Source organism: Tamandua tetradactyla, chromosome 1 (assembly GCF_023851605.1).
Source record: "Tamandua tetradactyla isolate mTamTet1 chromosome 1, mTamTet1.pri, whole genome shotgun sequence".
Classification (NCBI taxonomy): Eukaryota; Metazoa; Chordata; class Mammalia; order Pilosa; family Myrmecophagidae; genus Tamandua; species Tamandua tetradactyla.
This window is the reverse complement of record NC_135327.1, coordinates 46,385,117-46,408,548: the sequence shown is the minus strand read 5'-3', so window position 1 is coordinate 46,408,548 and position 23,432 is coordinate 46,385,117. Positions and strand designations below refer to the sequence as shown.

At 36.4% G+C, this 23,432-nt stretch overlaps 1 protein-coding gene across 3 annotated transcripts in view; it reads left to right on the top strand.

Annotated features, from left to right (window-relative positions):
- Positions 1-23,432, top strand: part of MACROD2 (mono-ADP ribosylhydrolase 2) — a 2,249,967-nt gene that overhangs the window by 453,668 nt on the left and 1,772,867 nt on the right. The gene's annotated exons all lie outside the window — the stretch shown is intronic.

Sequence of the window (23,432 nt, the reverse complement as noted above, 5' to 3'; positions counted from 1 at the left end):
AAGAAATATGGATAAAAAAGAAAAAACTCATACATACAATACCCCTTACCTGTTCCTCTCATTGATCACTAGTATTTCCCTCTACCTAATTTATTAACATATGTTCCCCCTATTATTTATTTATTTTTGATCCACATTTTTTACTCCTTTGTCCATACCGTAGATAAAAGAAGCATCATAACAAGGTTTTCACAATCAGTCAGTCACTTTGTGAAAGCTATATTGTTGCACAATCATTTTAAAGAAACATGGCTACTGGACACAGCTCTACAGTATCAGACACTTCCCTATAGCCTCTCTAATAATATGCTTTAAACTAAAAAGGGGTAATTTATATAATGCATAAGAATAACCTTGAGAGGATAACCTCTCGACTCTATTTGAAATCTCTCAGTCACTAACACTTTATTTTGTCTCATTTCTCTCTTCTCCCTTTCAGTCGAGAAGGTTTTCCCAATCCCTTGATGCTGAGTCCCAGCTCATTCTAAGATTTCTGTTCCACATTGCCAGGGAGGTTTACACCCCTGGGAGTCATGTCCCACATAGAAAGGGGGAGGGCAGTAAGTTTGCTTGCTATGTTGGTTGAGAGAAAGGCCACATCTGAACAACAAAAGAGGTTCTCTAAGGATGACTCCCAGTCCTAATTTTAAGTAGGCTTAGCCTATCCTTTGTGGGTATAATTTTCATATGAATAAACCCCAGGATTGAGGGTTGAGCCTATTGATTTTTGTTGCCCTCACTGCTTGCGAGAATATCAAGCCTTCTGCAAATGGGGAAATTGAATTTTCCCTCTTTCTCACCATTCCCACAAGAGGACTTTCAAAAATATTTTATTCACTGTTCAAATTCCTCTGGGATTTATTGGGGCATCACTCTGGACAAATCTACAAAATCTGATGCCCTATTCAAGTTTCCATGTACTTATGGTGTTCAGTTAAACTGTTCATATAAGTTATACTAGGAGATGCACTAGTCAAAATATAAATTTTATACCAAATAAACTTTTTTTACTCTAGTCTCACACATAGTTAAAGTTTTAAAATATCAATTGGCATCTATTTTCAACACCCTGCAATGCTGACATTCATTTGTTATTTCTCATGTAAAAACATTTTTTAATTTGTACATTTAGTCACTATCGTTGTACACTCTAGGCATTCCTAGATTATATCATCTCAGTCTTTATTGTCTATCTTTCCTTCTGATTTCATTTGTACCCCCAGCCCTCCTCCCTCTATCATTCTCACATTCAGTGACATTCAGTATACTAACATTATTGTATTATAGTTACGTAGTATTGTGCTATCCATTTCTGAATTTTTGCAATCAGTATTGTTGTATGATCTGAATCCCTTCAGCTTCAATTACCCAATATCTACCCTATTTCTATCTCCTGATGGTTTGTGTTCTTAACTGAAATTCTCCAAGTTCATTCACTAATGTTAGTTCATATCAGTGAGACCATTCAGTATGTGTCCTTTTATTTCTGACTAATCTCACTCAGTATAATGTCCTCATGGTCCATCCATGTTGTTACATGCTTCATAACTTTATTCTGTCTTACAACTGCATAATATTCCATCATATGTATATATCACAGCTTGTTTAGCCACTCATCTGTTGATGGACATTTGGGCTGTTTCCATCTCTTCACAATTGTAAATAATGCTGCTATAAACATTGGTGTGCAAATGTCTGTTTGTGTCCATGCACTCATGTCCTCTGCGTAGATATCTAGCAATGGTATCACGAGATCATATGGCAATTCCATACTTAATTTCTTGAGGAAGTGCCAAACTGCCTTCCACAGTAGTTGTACCATTTTACATTCCAACCAACAGTGGATAAGTGTGCCTCTTTCTCCACATCTCCAGCACTTGTCATTTTATTGATAATGGCCATTCTGGTGGATGTGAGATGATATTTCATTGTGGTTTTGATTTGCATTTCCTTAATACCCAGTGAAGTTTAGCATCTTTTAATATGCTTTTTGGTCATTTGCATTTCCTCTTTGGAAAAGTATCTGTTCATGTCTTTTGCTCATTTTGTTATTGGGTTGTTTGTCTTTTTGTTGTTGAGTTGAACAGTCTCTTCATATATTCTGGACACTAGACCCTTATCTGATGTATCGTTTCCAAATTTTGTCTCCCATTGTGTAGGCTGTCTTTTCACTTTCTTGACAAAGTTCTTTGATGTACAAAAGTGTTTAATTTTGAGGAGTTCCTATTTATCTATCTATTTCTTCAATGCTCGTGCTTTGGGTAAAAGATCTAGGAAACCACCTCCTATTATAAGATTTATAGGATATTTCCCTACATTTTCTTCAAAAAGTTTTATGGTCTTAGATCTAATGTTTAGGTCTTTGATCCATTTTGAGTTAATTTTTGTATAGGGTGTGAGATATGGATCCTCTTTCATTCTTTTGCATGTGGATATCCAGTTCTCTAGGCACCATTTATTGAAGAGACTGTTCTGTCCCAGATAAGTTGGCTTGACTGCCTTATCAAAGACCAATTGTCCATAGATGAGAGGGTCTATAGTTGAATACTCTATTTGATTCCATTGGTCAGTATGTCTATCTTTATGCCAGTACCATGCTGTTTTGATCACTGTAGCTTCGTAATACACCTTAAAGTCAGGTAGCATAAGACCTCCAATTTCATTTATTGGCTTTTCTATTTCTGAAAAGTAAGTTTTTGGGATTTTAATTGGTATTGCATTGAATCTGTAAATCAATTTAGGTAGAATTGGCATCTTAACTATATTTAGTCTTCCTATCCATGAACATGGTATGCCCTTCCATCTATTTTGGTCTTCTGTAATTTCTTTTAGCAGTTTCTTGCAGTTTTCTTCATATAGGTCTTTTGTCTCTTGGTTAAATTTATTCCTAAATATTTTATTCTTTTGGTTGCAATTGCGAATGGAATTCTTTTCCTGATTTCCCCCTCAGATTGTTCATTACGAGTGTACAGAAACAGTACAGATTTTTGAGTATTGATCTTGTAACCTGCCACTTTGCTGTACTCATTTATTAGCTCTAGTAGTTTTGCTGTGGATTTTTCAGGGTTTTTGACATATAGTATCATATCATCTGCAAACAGTGAGAGTTTTACTTCTTCCTTTCCAATTTTGATGCTTTGTATTTCTTTTTCTTGTCTAATTGCTCTGGCTAGAACTTCCAACACAATGTTGAATAACAGTGGTGATAGTGGACATCATTGTCTTGTTCCTGATCTTAGGGGGAAAGTTTTCAGTTTTTCCCCATTGAGGATGATGTTAGCAGTGGGTTTTTCCTCCCTTTATCAGTTGAGAAGTTCTCATTTATTCTTATCCTTTGAAGAAAGGATGTTGAATTTTTTCAAATGCCTTTTTTGCATCAATCGAGATGATCATGTGGTTTTTTTGCTTTGATTTGTTGATATGGTGTATTACATTAATTGATTTTCTTATGTTGAACCATCCTTGCATACCTGGGATGAATCCTACTTGGTCATGGTGTATAATTCTTTTAATGTGCTGCTGGATTCAATTTGCAAGAATTTTGTTGAGGATTTTTGCGTCTATATTCATTAGAGAGACTGGTCTGTAATTTTCTTTTCTTGTCTTTATCTGGCTTCGGTATGAGGGTGATGTTGGCTTCATAGAACGTGTTAAGTAGCCTTCCCTCCTCTTCAATTTCTTTGAAGAGTTTGAGCAGGATTGGTATTAATTCATTCTTGAATGTTTGGTAGAATTCACATGTGAAGCCATCTGGTCCTGGACATTTCTTTTTGGGAGCTTCTTAATGACTGATTCAATTTCTTTACTTGTGATTGGTTTGTTGAGGTCATCTATTTCTTCTTGAGTCATGTTGGTTGTTCATGCCTTTCTAGGAAGTTGCCCATTTCATCTACATTGTCTAGTTTATTAGCATAACATTGTTTATAGTATCCTCTCATTACCTCCTTTATTTCTTCAGGGTCAGTGGTTATGTCTCCTCTTCCATTTCTGATATTATTTATTTGCATTCTCTCTCTTCTCCTTTTTGTCAACCTTGCTAAGGGTCCATTAATCTTATTAATTTTCTCATAGAACCAACTTCTGGCTTTGTTGATTTTTTTGATTGTTTTCATTTTCTCAATTTCATTTATTTCTGCTCTAATCTTCGTATTTCTTTCCTTTTGTTTGCTTTGGGGTTAGCTAACTGTTCTTTCTCTACTTCTTCCACGTGAACAGTTAATTCCTTGATTTTTGCTCTTTCTTCTTTTTTGATAAAGGCATTTAGGGCAATAAATTTCCCTCTTAGCACTGCCTTTGCTGCATCCCATAAATTTGACATGTTGTGTTTTCATTTTCATTTGCCTCGACATATTTGCTGGTTTCTCTTGTAACTTCTTTGATGAACTGGTTATTTAAGAGTGTGTTGGTGAGCCTCCATATATTTGTGAATTTTCTGGCCCTCTGCCTATTGTTGATTTCCAATTTCCTTCCTTTATGAAATGAGAAAGTCTTTTGTATGATTTCAATCTTTTTAAATTTTTCTAAACTTGCTTTGTGTCCCAGCATATTGTCTATCCTTGAGAATGATCCATGAACACTTGAGAAAAGGGTATATCCTGCTCTTGTGGGGTATAATGTCCTATAAATGTCTGTGAAATCTTATTCTTCCATTGTATTATTCAAATTATCTGTTTCTTTATTGATCCTCTGTATAGATTTCCTGTCCATTGATGAGAGTGGGGAATTGAAGTCTCCAACTGTTATGGTAGATGTGCCTATTTCTCTTTTCAGTGTTTGCTTCATGTATTTTGTAGCACTCTGGCTCAGCACATGAATATTTATAATTGTTATGTTTTCTTGTTGAACTGTTCCTTTTATTAATACATAGTGTCCTTCTTTGTCTCTTCGAATTGCTTTGCATTTGAAGTCCAATTTGTTAGGTATTAGTATATAGCTACTCCTCCTCTTTTCTTTCTTTCTTCTTTTTTTTTTTTTTTTTTTTACATGGGCAGGCCTGGGAAGTGAACCCAGATCCTCTGGCATGGCAGGAGAGCATTCTTGCCTGCTGAGCCACCGTGGCCCACCCACTCCTGCTCTTTTCTAATTGTTGTTTGCATGAAATTTCTTTTCCCAACCTTTCACTTTCAACCTGTTTATCCTTGGGTCTAAAATGTGTCTCCTGTAGACAGTGTATAGATGGGTCCTGTTTTTTAATCCATTCTATCAGTCTCTGCCTTTTAATTGAGGGGTTTAATCTATTAACATTTAGTGTTATTACTGTAAGGGCAATACTTTCTTCTACCATTTTGCCCTTGGATTTTATATGTCATATCTAATTTTTCTTCTTTTTACCTTTACTGATAGTCTTCATTTCTATACTCTTCTCCACACTTCTCTCCCCTGCTTTTTCCCATCTGCCTCTAGTGCTTTCTTTGGTATTTCTTGCAGAGGTGGTCTCTTTGTAACAAATTCTCTCAGTGATTTTTTGTTTGAAAATATTTTTAATTTCCCCATCATTTTTGAAGGACAATTTTGCTGGATATAGAATTCTTGGTTGGCAGTTTTTCTCTTTTAGTAATTTAAATATATCATCCCACTCCATGGTGTGTGCTGAGAAATCTATGCATAGTCTTCTTGGGCTTCCCTTGTATGTGATGGATTGTTTTTCTCTTGCTGTTTTCAAGATTCTCTCTTTCTTTTTGATAGCTGACATTCTGATTAGGAAGTGTCTTGGAGTACTTCTGTTTGTATCTATTGTGCTTGGGGTACACTGCACTTTTTGGATATGCAATTTTAATTCTTTCATAAGAGTTGGGAAATTTTCAGTGATAATTTCCTTCATTAGTTTTTCTCCTCTTTTTCCCTTCTCTTCTCCCTCTGGGACACCCACAACACGTATAGTTGTGTGCTTCATGTTGTCATTCAATTCCCTGAGTCCCTGCTTGTATTTTTCCATTCTTTTCCCTATATTTTGTTTTGCTTGTCAGAGTTCAGATGTCCCATCTTCCAGTTCAGTAATCCTGTCTTCTGCCTCTTGAAATCTAACATTGTAGGTTTCCATTATTCTTTTTCATCTCTTCTACTGTGCATTTTATTCCCATATGTTGTGATTTTTTTTCACACTTTTTATTTCTTCTTTTTGTTCATCCCTTGCCTTTTTTTATATTCTTCCTCAATTCATTGATTTGATTTTTAATGACATTTTCCATGCCAGTTCAAACATACTGAATTAATTGTTTCAACTGCTGTATTTAATTTGAATTGTTGGTTTGTTCTTTTGACTGGGCCATATCTTCAATTTTCCTAATATGATGTGTTCTTTTTTGCTGGTGTCTAGGCATTTAATTTCCTTAATTAGTTTATTCTGGAGATTGTTTTCATTTTTGTTACCCAGGGTTTGTTGCTGGATGACTTTGTTATCTATCTGTTCTGTAACATTCATTCAGCTTATTCTAGACTCTAGCTTAGGTTTTGTTTAACAGATCAGAGTTTTCCATTCTTGTTTTCTTGTTTCTTGCCTTGCCTGATGGTGCCTTTTTTCCCCCCCTTAGGAAGCTCTATTTAGGTATTATAGACCCCAGTCAGATTGTCTCAGACCCAACTGGCTTCCTCTCAGGAGGAAAGAGTCACTTGCATCAGTTTTCCCTGAGGGTGAGTCCGAGCAGGTTGAAAAGATTTTCCTATGAAGCTTCTGCGAGTCTGTGTTTTTCCTCTCCTGCCCAGGCACTTGTCTGCCTGCTGGTCCCACCAGCATAAGGAGATGTGGTGCATTTAACTTCAGCAGACTCTCCCTCCGAGGGTGTGTTTGATACAGGGGAGAGCTTGTAGGCTGGCTTTAATTGCTTCAGTATTCCAGACCTTGGTCTCTGAATTCCTTGAGGGAGGAATTCCTCCTGAGCTGGGCCCAACCCCTCTCCTGGGGAAAGCACAGCCTCCAGACAAGCTCTCCCACAAGCTTAACTCTGCCCTTGCCTGGGGCAGTTGGAGCCTGAGAAGCCTTGCAGTTGCATCCCAAGAGCAGACAAGCTGTAGAAGCACAGCCACAGAAAAGAAAAGAAGAAAAATCCTTTTCAGAACAGGACCCCTATTCCTTGGGTTTGCCAGTCAAGAGCCTAAGTTGGTACGTTGCTCTAAATATCTCCAGGTCCTATGTATCCCCTCGTTTCCTTCAGGGCCAAGACCTGTTCAAGTATTTTGTGCTGTTTAAACCAAAAAGCCTGCGTTTTTTTTTTCTTTTTTCTTTTTCCATCAGCCCTGCCCCTCTTCACTGGGGCAAAACCCAGCAAACTTAGCTTTCACTCGAGGTTCAGCTGAATTGGGGGCCTATTTTTAGTAGTCAGAATTTGTTAAGTAATTCCACAAATTGTAGTTTGGTTGAGCTCAGCCCCTTGCTGCTATTAAAGTCTCTTTCCTTTCCCCACTGGGAACCAGCCTGTGGTGGAGGGTCATTGGTCTCTGTGGCTTTGGGGACTCACGGTTCTGGGTGGGATTGCAGCTGGTCCAGCTTGTTGAGACTGGTGTACACTGTGTGTCTGGTCACTGATGTGGCCCCAGCAGTTGTTCTGTACTGTTCCTGGCTATTTATTAGCTGCTCTGGAGAACAAACTAAATCCCCACACCTCACTAAGCCACCATCTTGACCCCTAAGGGATTGATTTTTGGTACAATATATCCCAACCTCAAGGTCACTAATGTGGAATGCCTACAAATTTATTACAAATAAAATTAATATTGGTTGAGAGAGGAGATTGTATAACTAGAAGACTATGCTATCAGAAATCATTTGTGCATTTTTCATGATTAGAAATGATATAACCACTACTGTCTATTTCCATCATACTTGTCACAATAAACTCTAGGCCTACATTGCAGTTTAGTCACAGCCATTAAATGATACTGTTCTCACTGTTGCCAAAAAACCTATGTTCATTTTATAAAGTTAGAAATAATGATGATAATAAGAGGAAAATAAAAGTAACCTAAATTCCTACTCTCCATTGTCAACATTGGGTATTATAAAGCCTTTCAGCCTTTCACAATTTATACCTATTTTCAACACATATATATTTTTTTTCACAAATAAGAAAAATGCTGTATTTAATGTTTTATAACTTAGTTGTTTCATATCTTTTTTCACTGAAATATTTTTTAATGTTTTTCTGCATCATCAAACATATACAGTCAGTTATAACAGCAGCATAGTATGCCTTTGCTTGTAGGGATAGTGATAGAAGTAATGAGCCTCTCTTGCTGGGTATTTGTGTCCTTTTCAATTTTTAAAGATTATATGCAATATTATGATGAAAAGCTTCCAGCTATATCTTTGTGTTCATTTCATTTATTTATTAAGATAACTTCTTTGAGTGAAGTTGATGGTTCGTAGAGCTAGTACTCTTTTAATGAATTTGCTTTAATTACCAGATTGCCCTACAGAAAGATTGTATCTTGACACATTTTAATTTGAATACATAGAAAAAGCACATTTTCTTTTTCTGGAAGGCATTTTATTTTCTCTCCTTTCTTCCTTCCTTCCTCTTTTTGGGGTGTGGTAATAATAAGCTTTTGTCAGACATTTTTTTTTTTTTTTTTGGATGGTTCAATCATAGAGAAATACAGATGGGATAATGCGGCAATAGTTATATGTACAACTATTTTTGTACATTGAATTATTTTTGCTTTGGATTCTTAAGTAAAAATAGGATGTAATAATATAATAAAACTGAAATATCCTTAGTTCCATCCCTCATTCATTTGCTTCATTTCTTCCTCAGATGCGTCCATTCTCATGACTTTGGTGGTATATTTTCAGTCTATGCTTTCGTACTTGTTTAATTAGAATTAGGGTCATCTATGAGCCATTGAAAGCCCAAAATACTAGTAGCTTAAACATACAAAAATTGATTTCTTACTTGTGTAGAAGTTCAAATAGGTGGTCCAGGGTGCTTTGGCTCTCCACCTGGTAAGTGACTCAGAGTTTTTCTGGCTTGTTGCTTTTTAGTGTGTGGCCTTGATCTTGTAATACAAGTTGGTATGTAGCATAATTAATCCAGGAAGGATAGAGGAAGGGATTACAAATAAACAAATAATAACAATTTTCTATCTAATATATTTAATAACAATTATTTATTTTGATAATAATTATGGGATTCAAAATTGCAAAATTCCTCTTTACTCTCTTAAGATGCTTTCCTCTGTAAGTAACAGACAATAGATTTAAAAATGGCTTAAAGAAAGAATATTGTTATCTCAAATAACAAGAAATCCATGTTTGGTTAATTCATTGACTCAGCAGTTTTCTCTTCTCATGATCACAAAGAATCATGTGCAGGCATGATGATGGCCAGGCTATGGCACTGTATTTCTGGTGTCTCTTTTGAAAGTCAGGGAAATTTTTTGTAGCAACTTCTCCTCCTCACTTTCCTTTGTGTCTTATTTGCTAAAATTACATCACATAACAAAGCCTAAATTGATTATGTGCAAGGTTAAACAAGATGATGACTGGCCTGGGGTGGGGTGTGGCAGTTTCTCTTGAAGAATGTTAGCACCAGGAGGATGAGATACCTGAAAGAAAATGCTGTTACAAAACAAAGAGGGGAGGTAGGATACCTGGTAGGCAATCTGTAGTGTCTGCTGTATATGTAAAGTGGTTGCTACAGTCCTTAATTGTCAGAGTTTTTTGTTTTTACCAGTTTAGTGGGTATGAAATGATATTCTTTGTTGTATTTCCTTGGTATTTTTCTATTCCTTGAGGTTCGTGTATCTTTTCAGATGTTTCTTTTATAGGTCGTTTGGATTTTCTTTTCTGTGAAATGCCTTGTTTATGTTTTTGCCTTGTTTTCTATTTAGTTGTGTGTAGTTTTCTTATTGATTTGTAGCAATTCTTTATATATTTTGGATGATAATTTTCTGTAAATTTGTGTTACAAGTATCTTCTACTAGACTATGGCTCACCTTTTTTACTCTTGTTTTTATAAAATATGTTTCCAATTGTCTTCTTTTAAACCAGGTATTAAAGTGATTTGCAGAAATGCAAAACAATGCCACTCTTCTCAAAAATTTTTTGTTGTTTTGGTGAATATATTTTTCCCACAAAAATATATTATTTATGTAAATATGTACTGGCTTTATTATTGTAATTTTAAATAAATTTATAAATATTTAAAAATTTTTCTCAGTTTTAATTTCTAACGTGGTGAACATTGAGAAGTATACCTACATAAATAAAAGCTCTTTTAAGCCTAAATAATTTTTAAGGATGTAACGGGATCCTAAAACCAAAATGTTTGAAAATGCTACTATATATGAATGGTAACTTTTAATTCATAAATCCCCTTCCCTCATAGCCACGTGCTCAAAAACTGTCCTTGGGAAAATATGATTTGGAAGACAATTCTGTTCCCATATACATATATGTATTAAAGTAGAGTAAAGATAACTAATTTGAATTATCTATAGTTTTTATTATTTCTCAACTGCAGCCATCCATTAGCCCAGTGACTATTATAATGCAATAGAATTGGCATAAATTTTGGTGCCAGACAGACTTGGATTTGGATCATAGCATGGATATTTTATATCTTAGGCTAGTAGTTTATTCTCTCTCAATCTCAGTTTTAGTGAACTTCGGTTCATAGGAGAAAACACCTCATTTTTACTGTTGTAATGAGATTACATCTATATAAAAGGCCTAACAGGATGCCAAAAACATGGTAGGTGCTCAGTAAAAAGTACCTGCTATGTATTATGTTAATTATTGTGTTCTTCTGTTGTCTTAGTGTTCTGGGACTGCTGTAATAATTACCACAAACTAGCTGACTTAAACAACAAGAATTTATTGTTTCACTCTTTTGGAGGGTAGAAGTACATCATCAAGAGGTTGGTCAGAGTCATGCTTTGGCTGGAGCCTGTAATGTTCTGGTGGTTGGGTGCTGACAGTCCATAGCAATCTCTGCCTCTGTCACACGGCCGTCTGTCTCCCTGCCTGTCTCTTATTAGCTATAAGGACACCAGTTTTAATTGGATTAAAGCCCACCCTAATCCAGTTTGCCCTCATTTTAACTAGTAAAATCTTAAATACTTCTATTTACAAATGAGTTCACCTTAATAGGACTGAGGATTAGAATTTGAACATGTCTTTGTGGGGGACATACGATACAATCCATAGCACCAGTTTAAGATTATTTTGAATCCTACATATAGGTAATAAAGAAAATGGAAATTAAGACAAAAGGTATCAGTCATAATTTATCAAGTTACGAGATAGTATTTTAAATGATGACAACTAATGTTGGACAGAGTGAAGTATGACTCATTTTATACTGGGAGTATACAATGATATATTTCCGAAAATATATATCAACAGCCTTAACAATTCATACATTTGAACCCAATAATTTCTGCTCTAGGAAGCTATCCTAAGGAAATTGTAAAAAAAAGATGCTCAGTGAATAATTATTTATAAAAGAAAAGAAAATGGAAGCAACCAGGTGGCCATCAATAAAATGTGAATTATACTGATCTATGGAAACGACTGTTTTGTAAACATTTTAAAATGTGTTTAGAGGCTTTGTTTAATGACCTAGGAATTTATTATATAATTGTTAGTGAGAAAAATCGGGTAATAAGATTTTATATGCCCTAGTTTCAATTACATTAAACACAAAATATGAATAAGAAAAAAAAAAGGGAAGGAAAAACATCAGAATGTTAACAGCGGTTATCTCTAAGTACTGTTATGAGTGTTTTTTTTCTCCACTTTATATTTTTATGAGCTTTACTTTTTTTTTTACAATAAGTATGTATTGTTTTCCATATTAGATTTCTTTTTTTTGAAGAGACCACCATCTTTATAAAGAATCCGCTATTTTTAATTCCAGCTTTGAGTTCACTGGGGTTAGTCTCTGATCAGTGTTGGGAGGTAGTAGTCCATCCGGCTGTATGTCTTTCTCCTTGGGAAGAAAGGGAAGTGGCTGAGCAGGACCTCTAGCAGCAGGTACTGACCCATCTTGACTTCAAGAATAACTCTGGATCCTGATTGAATAGAATGTGTTCCTACTGCTAATTGTCATCAAAGACACTGGCTTTGTAGCTAGATGCCTGGTTCATAGCCCAGATCTGCTATTTGCTAGCCGAGTTAATTTGTGGATGAATTACTTAATAATCAATGTGTGCTTGACTTTCTGCATATATGAATTGGAAGTAAAAAATGCCCTCAACTCTGTGAGGTTATTTGGAGAATAAACTGGGTTATTACATTTAAAATCCTTATCACAGTGTTGTCACATAAGAAGTGACTATTACAGTTAAAGCGGCTCTTACTACAGTTATCTAGTGGCTCTGTTAACAAACCATCCCAAAACTTTGTGCCTTAAAGTAACAGCAGTTTTTAATGTTTTCCATGAATTTCAATAGCTGCAGCTCATCTTTGTTCTACTCACCATCGGCTGAGGTTTTTCACCTGGGGGCTGGAGGTTCTATTTTCAAGATGGCTAACTCTCATGGCTGGTAAATTGGTTCTGGTTTCTGCTGAGAGCTCAGCTAGAACTATGCACTGGAGGCCTCTCTTCCCTCCAAGTGGGTATTCTCATGGATTGTTCAGGCTTCCTCATGGCCCGATAGCTAGAATCCAAGAGTGAGCATCTGGGAAGAAACAGGCAAATGTGCATCACATTTTAATGATCTGTCCTCAGAGGTCACTGTTACTTCCATTATAGTCATCAACCCATCCAGATTTATGAGGAAGGAACATGGTCATCAACCTCTCCATGGGAGAAATGTCAAAGTCATATTTTAAGAAGAACATGAGGGGTGGGAGATATTATAGCAGTCATCTTTGGAAAAAACAGCCTACCACAATAATAGTATACCACCCTATTAGATAGCATAATGTTTTTGGCATCCTTATCCACCTACCACAGCAGTCTCAACTCTATGATTCAGAACCATTCTAGCAGTTTTTATAAAATGCAGATTATAGATGACTTTACATTTCTATTTAAAATTTTTTTTCAGTGTTTTCTCCCTTTTTTCAATGTTTAGCATTTTACTATAATTCAAAGTTTTAAATATAAGGCTTAATAAGTTTTATAATACATCTGAATATCTTATATTCTATGAATGTAGAATGTCTTTATAGGATTTCTTAAGTCAAAGTCGAAAATCTGTTACACTTCTTTCTCATATTTCTAATGGCAGTGACCTCTAGAATAAAAGAAAAGAAAGAAGAAATGTATTCTATTCACAAGTATTTCTGGGTTAAATATAAGGGTTCCCCAGGTGCCAAATACAGACCATAAAAACATGAAATGTGGCTCTCACTGCCTTGTCCCTGGAACTGCTGCTTGCAAACAACTGATGAGCTGCTCCTGGCTTTTACTGCTGGTAAAGTTGGACAGAGAACAGTTTCTATTCATCTGTCAAGAAAGTCTGGCGCACAACTAAATATGTGAGTACATTTGATATCGATAAGATTTATGTAAATTAACTTGCAAATTAGGCAGTGCTCTCAAGATTTTGAGAAATAGCCAAAGAGGCTGTTTTATCATCCCCAAAATTTGGATCTGCCCCTGATCACACACAAAGCCATCTCTGAATTAAATGTATTTTATTTTAAAAGATGCCAGAACTGGTCCTTTGAAACATTCCCTGTATCTCTGCCGCTGTATTTTATTTCTCCCCTTTTTCTCCTCAAATGGGAAAATTTTTCATTTTAGAAATCAAAAGTGATTTCAGATTTGAGGATACAATAGAATGAAATATGGAAGTAAAGGTATTGTGCTCAGTTTCAAAAGAGCACAATACATTACAACACTTTAGTTTGAGACAGTTGTTTTTATATAGGAAATAAACAAAGTATCCAGGAGTAAGTAGTGAACTGAATGTGACTCTGTTGACCTGAAGTAGTTAATGCCACATCTTAAGTAGATTACTTTACATTTACAAGCTAGTAGATTTTTGACTCAATAGAATTCTCATTTATTGAGTGTATATTATGTTCCAGACCCTATCCTAAGCACTTTACTTGCATTAACTCATTCAATTCTCTTGATACCCTATGAGGTAATTAATACCTTATCCTCCTTTCACAGATAAGAACAAAGTGGCTTTGCCAAGTAAGTATTGCAATCAGCGTTCATACTTACCCAAGCTTGACCCCAGAATTACCTACCAGATGAGGTAAAAAAAAACAAAACAAAACTGAAATGCTCAGAAATTTTACATTAGGTGATTTAAAATACCTAGACCAAGAAAATATAAGTAGGAATCTGCTAAAGATTCTTTGAAAGTCCATATACAAAACCAAAAGCAAGACTAGTCCAAAAAAGGGAGTGGATTATTTAATTATAGGCTCATTGCTCAATTTTCTTTCCATCTATAAGGTGAGTCTAATGGAAAGGGTTCAGGTTTTATAATCTGGAACAGAATTTGAGGCCCTGCCCTAATACTTGTAATAAGAACTTGGGTGAGTCATTTCATCTCTTCTGGGGATATTATATTAATAGCTGCCCTGCCAACCTCAAGGGCTTTATTGGAAAGAGTAAATGAAATATTATGGTTATCAAATCATGTTGCAATCTATAAAGTCCTTATTTACTGTTAGTTATTGCTGTAATCAGGCATCATTTCTTTTAGAAAAGCGTTTCAAGAATGCCTGCTGTTAGAAAATCATTTTGTGCCATTTGTTCCTGTTTCTCACTGAATGATACAAGGTATATTAAGTGTTTAGTATGGTATCTGACATATGGTCAGACCCAGCAAATGCTAATAATTATTATTTAATTTCAATCAGAAGTCTTTGACTTGGGGAAGGGATAAAAGAAAGTATCTCTTACATGGGAACAAAGCTGCCAAACTAAGATCTCAAAAATGTGGCTTCCGAGACTTTCCTTGTTGGTAGGGCTGTGGTAATATGGAGGAGAGCTGGGAAACTTCTATTTTCAGTTTGCTACTCTCATTTTTCAGTGATAATAATCCTTTTCATTTATACTGTTTATTTATGTACATGTCCAGCAAGGCTGATCAATTTATGGTGGCTCTCTGAGTATTGTATTGAGAAGTATTCTGAGGACCATCCAGATTTAAAGAGATGGAGTGTTGCAATACTCCTCCCTCTTATCCTCCCTACACAATCCTATAGATACTTTAGCTTTTATTTCTTAATCATACCCTCACTGCACCTTGTATGTTTGGCAGGGTTTATAGTGTTTCCCGTGATAAGAGGAGGTAGATGGTGATCCCTTCTCTCCTACCTCTGAATATGCTGTCATCGCTTTGCACTTCCCTTCTTAGGTCTTAACTCTTGTCTTGGAATCTAGTCTGGTGCTAAATACATAATAGATAAAATATATGTATAGATATATTTTTTAGGTGCATAGTCTGGGAATCAAACCCGAATCTCCTGCATGACCCATATCTTTTTATTGAATAAAATTTTACTTCTAACTGAATGATTGAGGCTTAAAGATAAAACCTCACATCACAGAAATCGAGCTGCTGTCCCTTCCCTCCTTTCTCAATACCAGATATTTTAGTTTCTGTAAAGTATGCCACTCTATTAGGTGGAAAGGATATATTCTCAGGTCATTTTTGTCAGAATGATCAGTGGATTAGGCAGCTATCTAGAAACCATGAGGACTTATGGGCAGGCTGCTAAAAAAAAGGAGCCAAGATCTAATCCAGTGATCATGAGGACAAGGAAGAAGAGACTCAGTAGACAGGAATGCTTGTTTCTTCCTGCTGCGTCTTGCTGACATTTAAACTTCTTCTGTTTGTCCACAGCTCACTTTAACCTTTTATTTTCTTTGTGCAAGTGCAGCAGAAGTTTATTTTCTAGGTCCCATTTATTGACATCTCTGGTTTCTCAGTACCATTTCACTTCCTTTTCTAGTTGTTTAATAAAGGTCACATTCATAACTTTAGTATTGATAGTTTGCCCACTAGGCCAGGTGTCAGCTTCTTTAATGTCCAGTAGAATCCCTTTTCACAAAGCAAAATCCCAAAATACCCCTCTGCAGTATCTGAATTTTCATAGATCTAAATTATGACTTTTGGCCTGCAGAAATATATAGTACAGTAATAATAAGAGTTTACTTCATGCTGGTCTGTTCCAAGCACTTGCTTAAACTTCATATCAACCTTATGAAGTAGGTACTTTTATTTCCTCATTTTTAGAGATGGGGAACAAAACCTAGAAGTGAACAAGCTTGTCCAAGGTACCTGGTGATTTTGAAGTCAGTTTACTAGGCTATTTCCCATGTGTGCTATGTATAGCACTTACGAGTGAGGTTCTGTGCTAGGTACTGGACTTTAGTGGTGAGCACAACAGGCAAAGTTTCTGTCCTCCTGAGTTTTGTTCAGAAGTTCTCTTAGAACACCCCCCCAACCTTTACCCCAGCATTCATGCCTTAACGAAGGCAGCTTTTATGTGAAGCATTTCTCTGAAAACTTCTTAGGTACAAATTAACATTGCATAATCTGGTTTAATTATTCTGCCTCGGTGCATTTCAGACACATAGAAGATTAAAATTTGCACCACCAGGAACCTTTGCTCTCAAATAGCTAGAGACAGATAACAAAAGTTCCTTTTCAAGTGAAAGAGAACTTGTGGTAAATTATATCTACTCGATTAGTAACTGAATGAAAAATAGATGTTACACTAGATTTTATTCTCCAAAAAAGATATGTAAATGTGAAGGTAGGTGGTACCTGAATTTGTTTTAAAAGGTAAAGCCTGTGACTTTTTTCATGTTGAGACACACAGGGCACCAGCACTTCATTGGCGACTCCCAAGGTTTAGTATCTCTTGTAGCTATGTGAGCCTAAGGCAGATTTTTAGACTATTACCCAGTGGTATGCTGGTGAATGTTTAACAACCAAATGGCTGGAAAAATGCTTATATAGGTACATAAGGCTGTTCTATAAAGCACATACTTTACAAATAATAAAATATACGGTATTCTTCATTGTAAATTCCATATATTGATTCATTCTCACAAAATGCTCTTACTGATTTGTGTTGATACTGCATCCATATCCTACCTATGATTGCAGTTGAGACAAGAGTATAATTCCAACATGAATGTTGTATGATATTTTTCTTTAGTTGGAAGTGAAACAACTGAGAACTATGTCAGAATTTCACTCTTTTGTTAGTGATGACAGTGACTTCTTTGCTGAATCAAATAATAGTTTTTGAAATTCAAGGATATTTTCTCCACTTTTTTTGGTGTGCTATTCACAATGTAACAGCTGCAGACAAGATACACTTTTAAGTTTATATTAACATTTTCTCCACTTTCTTAAATCTGGACATTAAAAAAATAAATAGATCTTGCATTGGGACTTCCTGGAAGATGGCGGCTTAGTAAGACGCGCGGATCTTAGTTTCTTCTCCAGGACACCTACTAGGGGAGTAGAAACGATACAGAAAGCGCCCAAAGCCACAACAGAGATAAAAAAGACAGCGTACCCCATCCTGGAATGGCTGGCTGGCTGAGAGAAGCAGCTCGGGTGAGATCGCCGAGGCGCGCGGGCCTTACCGGGCGGGGTGGCAAGCGGCCGGAGTTACTCCCTTCCCCCTTCCCGGGCCGGCTGGGAGAATTGGAGAGTTGGTCCCCTGAAACCAAGGCGACTGGCGCCCACACCACGCGCAGCCCCCGGACCAACTGAGAGAATTGGATCGGAAACCCCCAGGCCGCGGAGAACGGTGACCCCGTGACTCCCGGGGAACGTGCACTCTCTCGGGCGGGCCGCTGCCGCTGGCGCCCTCCCGCCACGCTTGTTGCCCAGGGCCGACTAGGAAATTCGGACGGGCTCTTTCCTGGCTGCGGTGACCAGCAACCCTCCCTGCGTTCGGACCCCGGGCCGGCTCAAGCCGCTTCGGCTAGCGAACCCCCAGGATGGCGAGAGTTTTCCAAAGTTTAAGGTCCCACAGCACCTTTTACTGGTGGGACCCGCAGACAAACGTGTGCCACGAGCGCCACCTACTGGGCAGGATAAGAAAAACAGAACCCAGAGATTTCACAGAAAAATATTACAACCTTGCTGGGTCCAACACCAAGAGAAATCTGAATAAATGCCCAGACGCCAGCAGCAGAAGATAACTGTCCACGCTCAAAAGATTGAGAATATGGCTCAGTCAAAGGAACAAACCAATAGCTCAAATGAGACACAAGAGCTGAGACAACTAATGCTGAATATACGAACAGAAATGGAAAACCTCTTCAAAAATGAAATCGATAAATTGAGGGAGGACATGAAGAGGACATGGGCTGAACATAAAGAAGAAATAGAAAAACTGAAAAAACAAATCGCAGAACTTATGGAAGTGAAGGATAAAGTAGCAAACATAGAAAAAATAATGGATAGCTACAATGATAGATTTAAAGAGACAGAAGATAGAATTAGTGATTTGGAGGATGGAACATCTGAATTCCAAAAAGAAACAGAAACTATAGGGAAAAGAATGGAAAAATTTGAACAGGGTATCAGGGAACTCAAGGACAATATGAACCGCACAAATATACGTGTTGTGGGTGTCCCAGAAGGAGAAGAGAAGGGAAAAGGAGGAGAAAAACTAATGGAAGAAATTATCACTGAAAATTTCCCAACTCTTATGAAAGACCTAAAATTACAGATCCAAGAAGTGCAGCGCACCCCAAAGAGATTAGACCCAAATAGGCGTTCTCCAAGACACTTACTAGTTAGAATGTCAGAGGTCAAAGAGAAAGAGAAGATCTTGAAAGCAGCAAGAGAAAAACAATCCATTACATACAAGGGAAACCCAATAAGACTTTGTGTAGATTTCTCAGCAGAAACCATGGAAGCTAGAAGACAGTGGGATGATATATTTAAAATACTAAAAGAGAAAAACTGCCAACCAAGACTCCTATATCCAGCAAAATTATCCTTCAAAAATGAGGGAGAAATTAAAACATTCTCAGACAAAAAGTCACTGAAAGAATTTGTGACCAAGAGACCAGCTCTGCAAGAAATACTAAAGGGAGCACTAGAGTCAGATACAAAAAGACAGAAGAGAGAGATATGGAAAAGAGTGTAGAAAGAAGGAAAATCAGATATGATATATATAATACAAAAGGCAAAATGGTAGAGGAAAATATTATCCAAACAGTAATAACACTAAATGTCAATGGACTGAATTCCCCAATCAAAAGACATAGATTGGCAGAATGGATTAAAAAACAGGATCCTTCTATATGCTGTCTACAGGAAACACATCTTAGACCCAAAGATAAACATAGGTTGAAAGTGAAAGGTTGGGAAAAGATATTTCATGCAAATAACAACCAGAAAAGAGCAGGAGTGGCTATACTAATATCCAACAAATTAGACTTCAAATGTAAAACAGTTAAAAGAGACAAAGAAGGACACTATATACTAATAAAAGGAACAATTAAACAAGAAGACATAACAATCATAAATATTTACGCACCGAATCAGAATGCCCCAAAATACGTGAGGAATATACTGCAAACACTGAAAAGGGAAATAGACTCATATACCATAATAGTTGGAGACTTCAACTCACCACTCTCATCAAGGGACAGAACATCTAGACAGAGGATCAACAAAGAAATAGAGAATCTGAATATTACTATAAATGAACTAGACTTAATAGATATTTATAGGACATTACATCCCACAACAGCAGGATACACCTTTTTCTCAAGTGCTCATGGATCATTCTCAAAGATAGACCATATGCTGGGTCACAAAGCAAGTCTCAACAAATTTAAAAAGATTGAAATCTTACACAACACTTTCTAGGACCATAAAGGAATGATGTTGGAAATCAATAATAGGCAGAGTGCCAGAAAATTCACAAATACATGGAGGCTCAACAACACACTCCTAAACAACGACTGGGTCAAAGAAGAAATTGCAAGAGAAATTAGCAAATACCTCGAGGCGAATGAAAATGAAAACACAACATATCAAAACTTATGGGACGCAGCAAAGGCAGTGCTAAGAGGGAAATTTATTGCTCTAAATGCCTATATCAGAAAAGAAGAAAAGGCAAAAATTCAGGAATTAACTATCCATTTGGAAGAACTGGAGAAAGAACAGCAAGCTAACCCCAAAGCAAGCAAAAGGAAAGAAATAACAAAGATTAGAGCACAAATAAATGAAATTGAAAACATGAAAACAATAGAGAAAATCAATAAGGCCAGAAGTTGGTTCTATGAGAAAATCAATAAGATTGATGGGCCCTTAGCAAGATTGACAAAAAGAAGAAGAGAGAGGATGCAAATAAATAAGATCAGAAATGGAAGAGGAGACATAACTACTGACCTCACAGAAATAAAGGAGGTAATAACAGGATACTATGAACAACTTTACGCTAATAAATACAACAATTTAGAGGAAATGGACGGGTTCCTGGAAAGACATGAACAACCAACTTTGACTCAAGAAGACATAGATGACCTCAACAAACCAATCACAAGTAAAGAAATTGAATTAGTCATTCAAAAGCTTCCTAAAAAGAAAAGTCCAGGACCAGATGGCTTCACATGTGAATTCTACCAAACGCTCCAGAAAGAATTAGTACCAATTCTCTTCAAACTCTTCAAAAAAATCGAAGTGGAGGGAAAACTACCTAATTCATTCTATGAAGCCAACATCACCCTCATACCAAAACCAGGCAAAGATATTATAAAAAAAGAAAACTACAGACCAATCTCTCTAATGAATACAGATGCAAAAATCCTCAATAAAATTCTAGCAAATCGTATCCAACAACACATTAAAAGAATTATACATCATGACCAAGTAGGATTCATCCCAGGTATGCAAGGATGGTTCAACATAAGAAAATCAATTAATGTAATACACCATATCAACAAATCAAAGCAGAAAAATCACATGATCATCTCAATTGATGCAGAGAAGGCATTTGACAAGATTCAACATCCTTTCCTGTTGAAACAAGGGAACTTCCTTAAAATGATAGAGGGAATATATGAAAAACCCACAGCTAATATCATCCTCAATGGGGAAAAATTGAAAACTTTCCCCCTAAGATCAGGAACAAGACAAGGATGTCCACTATCACCACTATTATTCAACATTGTGTTGGAGGTTCTAGCCAGAGCAATTAGACAAGAAAAAGAAATACAAGGCATCAAAATTGGAAAGGAAGAAGTAAAACTATCACTGTTTGCAGACGATATGATACTATACGTCGAAAACCCGGAAAAATCCACAACAAAACTACTAGAGCTAATAAATGAGTACAGCAAAGTAGCAGGTTACAAGATCAACATTCAAAAATCTGTAGCATTTCTATACACTAGTAATGAACAAGCTGAGGGGGAAATCAAGAAACGAATCCCATTTACAATTGCAACTAAAAGAATAAAATACCTAGGAATAAATTTAACTAAAGAGACAAAAAAACTATATAAAGAAAACTACAAAAAACTGCTAAAAGAAATCACAGAAGACCTAAATAGATGGAAGGGCATACCGTGTTCATGGATTGGAAGACTAAATATAGTTAAGATGTCAATCCTACCTAAATTGATTTACAGATTCAATGCAATACCAATCAAAATCCCAACAACTTATTTTTCAGAAATAGAAAAACCAATAAGCAAATTTATCTGGAAGGGCAGGGTGCCCCGAATTGCTAAAAACATCTTGAGGAAAAAAAATGAAGCTGGAGGTCTCGCGCTGCCTGACTTTAAGGCATATTATGAAGCCACAGTGGTCAAAAAAGCATGGTATTGGCATAAAGATAGATATATCGACCAATGGAATCGAATAGAGTGCTCAGATATAGACCCTCTCATCTATGGACATTTGATCTTTGATAAGGCAGTCAAGCCAACTCACCTGGGACAGAGCAGTCTCTTCAATAAATGGTGCCTAGAGAACTGGATATCCATATGCAAAAGAATGAAAGAAGACCCATCTCTCACACCCTATACAAAAGTTAACTCAAAATGGATCAAAGATCTAAACATTAGGTCTAAGACCATAAAACAGTTAGAGGAAAATGTTGGGAGATATCTTATGGATCTTACAACTGGAGGCGGTTTTATGGACCTTAAATCTAAAGCAAGAGCACTGAAGAAGGAAATAAATAAATGGGAACTCCTCAAAATTAAACACTTTTGTGCATCAAAGAACTTCATCAAGAAAGTAGAAAGACAGCCTTCACAATGGGAGACAATATTTGGAAATGATATATCAGATAAAGGTCTAGTATCCAGAATTTATAAAGAGATTGTTCATCTCAACAACAAAAAGACAGCCAACCCAATTACAAAATGGGAAAAAGACTTGAACAGACACCTCTCAGAAGAGGAAATACGGATGGCCAAGAGGCACATGAAGAGATGCTCAATGTCCCTGGCCATTAGAGAAATGCAAATCAAAACCACAATGAGATATCATCTCACACCCACCAGAATGGCCATTATCAACAAAACAGAAAATGACAAGTGCTGGAGAGGATGCGGAGAAAGAGGCACACTTATCCACTGTTGGTGGGAATGTCAAAGGGTGCAACCACTGTGGAAGGCAGTTTGGCGGTTCCTCAAAAAGCTGAATATAGAATTGCCATACGACCCAGCAATACCATTGCTAGGTATCTACTCAAAGGACTTAAGGGCAAAGACACAAATGAACATTTGCACACCAATGTTTATAGCAGCATTATTTACAATTGCAAAGAGATGGAAACAGCCAAAATCTCCATCAACAGAAGAGTGGCTAAACAAACTGTGGTATATACATACGATGGAATATTATGCAGCTTTAAGACAAGATAAACTTATGAACCATGTAATAACATGGATGGACCTAGAGAATATTATGCTGAGTGAATCCAGCCAAAAACTAAAGGACAAATACTGTATGGTCCCACTGATGTGAACGGACATTCGAGAATAAACTTGAAATATGTCATTGGTAACACAGTTCAGCAGGAGTTAGAAACAGGGTAAGACAATGGGTAATTGAAGCTGAAGGGATACAGACTGTGCAACAGGACTAGATACAAAAACTCAAAAATGGACAGCACAATAATACCTAATTGTAAAGTAATCATGTTAAAACACTGAATGAAGCTGCATCTGAGCTATAGGTTTTTGTTTTGTTTTGTTTTGTTTTGTTTTGATTTTACTATTATTACTTTTATTTTTTTCTCTATATTAACATTCTATATCTTTTTCGGTTATGTTGCTAGTTCTTCTAAACCAATGCAAATGTACTAAGAAATGATGATCATGCATCTATGTGATGATGTTAAGAATTAATGATTGCATGTGTAGAATGGCATGATCTCTAAATGTTGGGTTAATTTCTTTTTTTCCGTTAATTAAAAAAAAAAAAAAGAGAAGGGATAATTGGAGATGAAGGGATACAGACTGTACAACGGGACTGGATATAAAAACTCAGAAATGGACAGCACAATACTACCCAATTGT